The sequence below is a fragment of the Megachile rotundata genome, chromosome 13 (genome assembly GCF_050947335.1).
Source record: "Megachile rotundata isolate GNS110a chromosome 13, iyMegRotu1, whole genome shotgun sequence".
Classification (NCBI taxonomy): Eukaryota; Metazoa; Arthropoda; class Insecta; order Hymenoptera; family Megachilidae; genus Megachile; species Megachile rotundata.
Window position 1 is genome coordinate 9,567,689 of NC_134995.1, and position 9,421 is coordinate 9,577,109.

Below are 9,421 nucleotides of genomic sequence, written 5' to 3' on the forward strand. Positions count from 1 at the left end.
AATTTATCAATTAATTAATTTCTGCAATTGAACTTGATTCATTAAAACTATATTAATTAATCAATTTCATATAATTAATTTTCACAAATTCATTAAAGAAAACATTAATTAATTTCGCACGAGTTAAATAATTTCGTCAATTAACCTCTACACATCCTTTAGCAATATCAATTAATTTCCCCAATTAAATAACCAAGTTTAATACATACACATTAATTAATACAATCTATTTAAATATTATTTCCTACAATCAATATTCACAAACTTAAAATTAATCGTCACACTCGGTAGTTAACAATATTAATCGTCCCACTTCCCGCAAAGTGTACCGATCAATTTTCAAACGAATCTTAACGTATTCATTAGAGGGGATATCAAGTAATTGGCACATAATATTAAGTGGGCGTTTTTAGCGGAGCACCAATTAAGGATTAATTGTCGCGATACAAGCAGCTCGAAGATAAGAACGAATGCCGTTCGCGAAATACCGAGAAGCCCGATGATGTTTCTCGCGCGAGAACACGTGCCATGATCTCGAAACCCCTTCTCCGCGGGTTATAGTAATCAATGGTACGAAGTTGCGTAGACACAGGTATCGTTCATTCACCCAAACGATCCGTATGGTACGCGATGTCTTTCGAGTCAACGTCCTACCAGTACGGTTTACGAGCCAGCCAAGACTACCGAGCTATTATGCGATCCCTGCAAAAGAGACCGACTAGGGAGATCGATTCAGGTTCGCTCGATACGTTGGACCGGCTTCTGATGCACGGGGTGTCCGAAAAATGCACCTTGATTCAAAAGCAAGGGACTTTATTCGGGAAAGCTAGTTGAATACTCCTTTGCCTTTTTTAATTAATAAGATCGTTCTTCAGATATTTTTCATTTTAGCTGATTGTAAGAAAGACCTAAGTCAAAAGTTTGAAAGGAGTCATCCTTTACTTGTTTATCACTTATTATTATATTAGAAGAGATTATAATATAAAATTAATTTGCTGTAATATAATAATGTAGTAAAATTAAATGACACTATAATATATAATTCATGTTTACACCATTTATTACATTTACTGTTCATTACAGAATGTATTTGAAAATATTTCATAGAAAAGTAAATTATGAAACGGATTCTCATATCAAAATGAGACGAAGCTAAGTTTATTCTAAAAAGTTCAGTTCCGAAAAAGTTCAATTGTGATAAACAAGATTACTTTGTTAAGGTTGATTTTATTCAAACTTCGCGCAACTGAGGCAGTCAAGAGTGATCGCTCTGCGCAGCCGTAGTGCGCAGCTCTGCAAGATGGCGGAGTAATTTGCGTTTGAAGTTCATCGAACATGCATTAGAGCTTGACAGAAGTGTACTGGATTTATTGAACCGTAATGTGGTTCTAAAAGACTAGATTCATGTACAGTCAAGTAGTTATAGTAGATTTTTAGGGATTTTAGAGGATTTAAATGTTATTTTTGGAGGTTAGAAATTTGAAGGCGTTAAAATTTGAGGGCTTTCACATTTGGAAATGTGTGGATATAGAAATCTAGAGATTTGGAGATCTACTAATTTAAATCTAGTACTTCCAGTAATTTAAAAGTAATTCTAGTAATTTAGAAGTAATTTCTAAAGAAGTGAAAACCTAGAAATTTAAAAATTTTGAGAATTGAAATCTAATATGAAAATTAAAGAAATTCATAAAACTAAAAATTTAGAGGTATAAGAATTTTAAAGCTAAAAATTTGCTAGCCAAAAATTTGATCACCTAAAAATGTAAAAATATAAATATTTGACTATCAGATTTAGAGTTCTAGGGAAATGATAAGCTAGGGATATTGGACACCCCGTGTACACGCATGCATAAGCAAAAGAACCCTATACACCTGCCTACACCTGCACGCTACTCGATTCGTTTCGGAGATTCGCCGAGTCATCGATTTCGTAGCATCGTTTACTTAAACCAATTGCTAGGGACTTATTTCCCATACTTAACCAAACTTCCCATAGTAAGATTGTGTTTCGAACACACGTATCGAACATATTTTACATATTATGAAGTTTGATTTAAAATTCAATTGAATACGTGAGAACAATACGTGTTTGGTTGAATTTTTATGAGGTCAACTGTATGTGAATAAGAATTCGTACATTTGCTGTATATTTCCCTAGGAATTTTCTTAGTAAGATTCTCTAGATATTTCTTAGAAATTCATTGTAATTTGTAATATTGTGTAAGGTTGTTTAGAACGAGTCATAAAATTAAAAATTTATATCATCATCAGAGTTTAATAGTTAGTGATAAATAATTAATTCTTGGAAGGGTTAACTGTCCCTTTAAATTTTAAATTACATTCTAACACCTTGTTGGCCAAATTTAACTCGTTCATAAAAATTTCATTCGCCGTAAATCATTTTCTCATAAAATAACGTAGAATGTTCACATGATTTCAAATTTCATGCGAAACTAATTTAGTATGGGAAATCGAAGGTGTCTGATAAGGAACCTGTTAATCCTTAGCCTTGGACACAAGGGTTAATCCTAAGGGTTAATAATTCTGAAGGAAGGTTAATTAGTTGTGTCTATATGGTTCTGACATATGGTCGTTGAAATTAATAGCAAACGCATGTGACATAATCTTGGAGAGGGTTTCTCTTGACCTTCATTTGGAAAGCCAATCAGAAAATATTTCTGACATCGTTCTATCAGAAATATTGTAATAATATTTCTAATTATCTGTCTTGGTTGTACTAAATATATGAGTGATGGGGAAAACTCTGTCTAGTGTAAAATAATTTGCAAGGGACTTTCCTTACCACAGTCAAGGTGAAGATAAAAAATCAGAAAAGTCCATGTTTGCTGTTTGAGACAATATCTTAAAGTTCTATACCCTCTGGAAATTGTAATATTAACGTTACCATGGTAACCATAATTGCTAAAATCCTCTAGATCCACCCACAACGGCGTCGATAACTCAATATTTCCAAGGGGAATTCAAACATATTAATATTTGTAATTTGCTAACCAAAATTGCTAAAATTTTTCAGATCTACCCACAACGGAGTCGATGCCTAATATTTCCCGGAGGAATTTAAAGCTATCAATATTCCTAATTTAGTAGCAAAGTAGTATTCAAACTTGCCATAAAAAATCGTGCTAAATATTTCGGGTATAACAATAAAGGAGCAACATTCGTCGACGACAGAAGCGGCAACGGTTACGTCGGACCGCTAACCGGAATGCGCGCGCGCCAACTCTCGGGGCTCCGCGAAGCAATTGGGTGCCCGAGTCAGCTCCTCCGATGAAGAGAGGCCAACGGGAAAGAAGGGGATCCGCAGAGAGAGAGAGAAGAGTGTGGGACAAGACGTCCGCGGGAACGGAGCCTCCTGTGCTCGCGATTGAAGAAGATGGCAAATGGGCGCGAGAAAGAGGGCACACCGTCGGAGCGAGCAAGATGGACAGACCACGAAGCACGTGGAGATTCGAGGCACATTGCGCCCAGACCAGCGGCACGAAAATTTGGTGAGGCCTCCTTGCTTGCGGACCGACCACATTCCCTCCCCACCAGATTTCCTCGTACGAGAACCTTATCCGCCTGGCTGTTTCTTCGTGGTCCGCTCTATCCGCGTGCGCGTTTACATCGACAGCCGGATCATCGGGGACCTGGTTTGCATTAACTGTCGCAGCCGCGCGGGAATACTTGAATGGGTAGCCCGTTAAGCGAAAACGAACGGTCTGTTAAGGGCACTTGTTCCTTTTTCTACTGGGGGCCTTTCGATGACATTTTGAGACATTTTCTCACTATGTTGCAATTGGTCCTAAAGGTGCGTTTGCATGAGCAAATTTTGACTTTGGAGTGGGACACTCGATGTCATCCTGACGATGTTGATTCATAGCCATTCAGAATCTCAAGGGGCATCGAGTTTGAAAGTCCCTATATATTCAGGTGGAACAACTTTGGTTTTAAAAGGAACTTGTTCCTAAACAAAAAGATGTAGCATATATAGGATGGGTAGGATGTCCTTAAACAGGATAACTCGGGAACTAAAACTCTGTAGCTCTACAATGTGAGCAGTTTCGATGTTGCTACAAAGATTGCTAGATGGACTTATTTACAGCTTTTAACACTTCTGAACAAGATTGATATGATGACCTTTTGCATCTGGATGTATCTACCTGGGCGAAGTTATATTAATCTGGACAAAGTTATATTGACCTGGACAAAGTTAGCACAGAGTTAATCCAAAAGTCTTGGTTGGCTTGTTCGAAATTAATGAAACGTTAAAGGTTATCCATCCACATATGGACATCACTATTGTTATGTGGACTGTCTTAGGACTTGTTGACTTAATTTGATTTCTTCATAACCAAATTCTTTGACTTTCCGACTGAACATTCTTTGAAGATGTTTAAAATATACTAAGGTTGTGTCTACGTCACTCAGACATTAACTAAGTAAGCTTAATTGCTCACGTAACACGTGAACGACTACTCATGAAGCCATACTATAATTCCTAAGCTCATATGATTGATTTTATGCTACTGAGTTACTTAAAGACTGTTAATCTTTAATATTCATATATTACCAAAATACCTAGCCCCAGATACGTGGCCCATCACACCTTAATGGCGAAAGTGTGTTGGCAACTACGAAAGCTACAGTGTTATTAGTAAAAACAAGAGAATGTATCCAAGCAGCTTCAATGCCAGGTGCTGTGCTGTTAACTGGACATTTAAGGCTTTAAAGGCTGTTGCTCACTTAACAGCTTTGAAACGGTACTAGATTGATACGAACACATTCGTCTTATTAATGTACCTAAACATTGACGCTATATTATCATTAGAAATAAGAAAATAAGTTAGATGTCAATCAAGTTGTGTGCTATTAGCTGAACATCAGTGGTATGTGAACATAGAATTATGTAGCTAACTATATTGTTATTAAAAATAAGAAAATGTGATGGGAACCAAGTAGATGAACTTCCTTAAAGCTTGGCACAGTGAATGTAATATTTACAGATGCTATATTGTTATCAAAAATAAGAAATGTTTGATGGGAACCGAGCAGACGAACTTTCTTAGAGGTACTTGGCACATTATGTGAACGTAGTATTTATGAAGCTATAGATGCTATATTGTTATTAAAAAAAAGAAAATGTCTGATGGGAACCAAGCAGATGAACTTCTTTGAAGGTTGGCGCAGTATGTGAACGTAGTATATATGTAGCTAACTATAGGTTCTATATTGTTACCAAGAATAAGAAAATATTTGATGGCTGTTAGCAGAACTTAAACTTAGAACGTGATCGACACGTGATATAATTTGTGTAGACAATCGATAATTATGATTAAAAGTATAGTGATGCGAACCAAATGATCGACAGCCTAAAGGCTCACCTAGCGATCGCGGAGTGCGTGCGGAGTCGCCACGTGTTAGCTGCAGCTTAGCGGCTCCTCGTGCCGCATCCCGGCAGCCTTGTTATCTCCTTATCAACCCCTCCCGTGGAAACCCTCTGGAATATAGGTTCCTCAGTTCCTCTTCTCGCCCGTTGGATCCAAACGATGTATCATCCGTGTCTGTCGGTCAGGTCCGAACAGTTTGGTGTTCCTGGGCGTGTAACGAGATCCGTCACTCAACACAATTCACCGGAGAATCCCGTGGCTGTGATCGTTTACGCGATCATCGCATTCGACTGGCACACCGCAAATTGAGGCGACCGATTGTATCGGTGCCCGCGATTACCCGTATTCGTCGACGATTCACAGTCAATAAGTAACCGATCGAATCGCGCGTAGTTGCCCTACGTTCGAGCGTGGTGCGGATATAGGGACAAACTCCCGTTGGACGCAGGCGAGCATCGATAACGGGCAGGTAACGGCAACGGCACCGGCACCAACAACGTATTCCGTCAAAAGGCTCCCCGACGTACGTTCGTCAATTTGTCCTCTCCTCGGCCGGTTGTCTACCTCCACCTTTCCCTCGTTCTCGTTCCTCCTTCTATCTGTCCACCACGAAAGAATGCGTAACCACACCGGTTTACGGTTCCGTTCGCGACGAAGATGTTCTGCGGACTGATAACCTGCCGTCTACTTACCTCCGGCGAGCGCCCCTAACGCGCCGAACTCCCTGGCACGACAGGTGCTCCGAAGGAGGAGTGGGAATAAGAGGATGGTCCCGCGGAGGGGACAGGGATAACCTACTCGTAGCGGCAGCAACGGCAGCAGCAACGACGACGACGACGGCGGCGGCGGCGGTGGTGGCTCTTGGCCCGATGTGTATACGCATCGCGAGACGGAGACGGAGAGAAAGAGAGTGGCGAACACGGGGGAACGACGGGAACGAGGAAGAAGAAGGGCCGGGAAAGAGGGAGAGACGCGATGGGAAAGAGATCGAGAGAGCTGGACGACGACGACGGCGGCGGCGGCGGCAGGCCGTGCAACCAGCACCGAGCAGACCGAAGAGAAGAGGGCAACGACACCGCATCGCGGGTCGGTGGGCTTCGACACATTTACCGAAAACTACATCGTCACCACCGTCACCGCCACCGATGCCGCCGTTCGGATTCTCCGAATCTCTCGATAATTGATCGATCGATCGACACCCGGCCACCGACTACCTAGCGATGCCTGGAATTTACGCGTACCCCTTCGACTATTCCCTTCGATCTTGCCCTTCTTTTACAACGATATTACGCATCTCAGACTTGGCCCTGAACAGGGTCTGACATGGCTGAAGATTTTGGAGATTTTTGTATTTCATTTAATTTTGATTTGTTAACAGTAATAAGCTTCATTAATATAATTATATAATTACACCGCATTTTTGTAATTAAGTTAACTTGTTATTACATGATTAGCGAAGTGTGTAAAGATTATCAGTTTTATCAGTCGATTGTGGAGTTACCCCTTGGATCCATAGGTAGACATGGAGTGACATGTGCATAAATCGTTACATATAGTTCTTTATTTGAGTTGGTAGTGTATATTGGTACATATGTGGTTCTATTTGATGTGGTGTATATGATTCATACTGGTTCATATAGTTTTTTGTTTGATATGGTGGTGTATGTGAAGTATATTGGCACATATGTACATATGTGGTTCTATTTGATGTGGTGTATATGATTCATACTGGTTCATATAGTTTCTTGTTTAATATGGTGGTGTATGTGAAGTATATTGGTACATATGTACATATGTGGTTCTATATGATACGGTGTATTTGATTCATACTGGTTCATATAGTCTTTTCTTTGATATGGTGGTGTATATGTATCATATGTGTGTACATAGTTTTCTACTTGATGTGGTATATGAATCATGTGGGTACATATGAGTCTCTACTTGATATGGTAGTGCATATGAATCATATGAGTACATGTAGTTCTCTACTTGATGTGGTATTGCATATGTACCATGTGGGTATATTGTATAGTTCTATACTTGATGTGGTAGTGCATAAAATCATATGAGTACATATAGGTCTCTACTTGATGTGGTATTGCATATGTATCATGTGGGTATATTGTATAGTTCTATACTTGATATGGTAGAATATATGAATCATATAGGTACATATAGCTCTCTACTTGATGTGGTATTGCATATGTGTCATGTGGGTATATTGTATAGTTCTATACTTGATATGGTAGAATATATGAATCATATAGGTACACATAGCTCTCTACTTGATGTGGTAGTGCATATGAATCATATGAGTACATATAGTTCCCTACTTGATGTGGTAGAATATATGAATCATATAGGTACATATAGCTCTCTACTTGATGTGGTAGGGTACATGAATCATATGAGTACATATAGTCTCTACTTGATGTAGTAGTGTGGATACATATGAATCATACCCATATGTATCCACACATGTCCTCTACCTGACAGTATATATAAATGATGTTAACACATAGTCCTAGCCAACATACCTGCCTGCTATAACTCTTCCCAGTACATACAGTTCCACATAGAGTATATAAATCGTATCACTTCAGTACCTAACATAAATCACATTAGTACATATATCCATTTGTGTGCAACCAAAATTGCAGGTGTCCATAATGAAGTGCGAGGGTACGGCAATCCAAAGTGGTAGCAAGGATTCTCCACGCTGGAAGATGGAACGAGCTAGGAATTAGGGTATCTGGGATTTAGAGGGACGTCGGGTGGTCATCCTCGATCGTTGGCCTCTTCGGGGCCCGGCCATTTCGTAGCCGGGCCGCGTTTTCCACCTCCCACCCTCCTCATCTTTGCCGCTATCGCGCCACCTCATCCTTCTCATCCTCTTCCTCCTTCGCCCTTACCCTTCCTCTTCTTTCTCCTGTTCGTCTTCTCCCGTAGTCTTATACGTACATGCTTCACCCTTTTTCTTTCTTTCGTTCGTGCCTTTCCTCTTTCTTCGACTAGGGCAGCTCCGGGAACGATATCTCGAGAACGATCTCCGATGTGGCCCTTTCCGAGCCTGCGTTCCACCAGCCAGAACTCGCGATCACTATTTGCGAGGGCATCTCGACCTTGTCGAGGAACGACATCTATTACTCACTTACTATTTTATTGCCCGGACGATTTCCAGCTTCGCGAACACCGTGTGGTGTTGGACGGCTACTGAGGGTGCATCCGTCGGGATGCGAATAATTTAATCTTCTAGTTGGGAAATGTAGGTGGGGAATTTTTAAATTCTCAAGTTCTAGGTTTATAAATTTATTGATTTATTAATTGGAAAATTTGACATTTTTAGTCACAGATTTTTGAAGTTCAGAGTTTTCAAGTTTATTGGTCTACGAGTTGTGGGCTTGTAAATTTTGGAATTTCTGATTAGAGAAACTTTAGGGTTGCAAATTTTCAAATTAAATAGCAAAATTTTTAGGGTTGCAAATCAAATTTTTTAGGAGCAAAATTTATAAGTTTACAAATGTCTATATTTTTTAATAGGATAATTTACAAGCTTAAAAATGTCTAAATTTTTCAATAATAAAATTTACAAAATTTACAAAAATGTCTAAATTTTTTAATAGAAAAATTTACAAGTTTAAAAATGTGTTAATTTTTCAATAGCAAAATTCACAAGTTTACAAATGTCTTAATTTTTCAAAAGCAAAATTTACAAAATTTACAAAAATATCTCAATTTTTCAATAGGAAAATTTACAAGTTTACAAATGTCTTAATTTTTCAATAATAAAATTTATAAAATTTACAAAATTTACACAAATGTCTAAATTTTTTAATAGCAAAATTTACAAGTTTACAAATGTCTAATTTTTTTAATAGCAGAATTTACAAGTTTGCAAACTTCCAAACATCCAACCAGCAAAATTGTCAAGTCTGCAAATGTCGAAACATCCAAACATTAAAATCAACCTTCTAACTTCAGAATTTTTTAAATTCCTAAATTTCCAAATTTCTAAATTTGAAAGTTTTCAC

General features: G+C 38.8%; 1 protein-coding gene across 1 annotated transcript in view; it reads right to left on the bottom strand.

The window, feature by feature from the left end:
* Positions 1-6,247, bottom strand: part of m (zona pellucida domain-containing protein miniature) — a 64,507-nt gene extending 58,260 nt beyond the window's left edge. Inside the window, exon 1 of the mRNA XM_012290004.2 lies at positions 5,385-6,247. The gene's annotated coding sequence lies outside the window, so the exon portion shown is untranslated. The remainder of the gene's footprint in view (positions 1-5,384) is intronic.
* Positions 6,248-9,421: the final 3,174 nt, after the last annotated feature.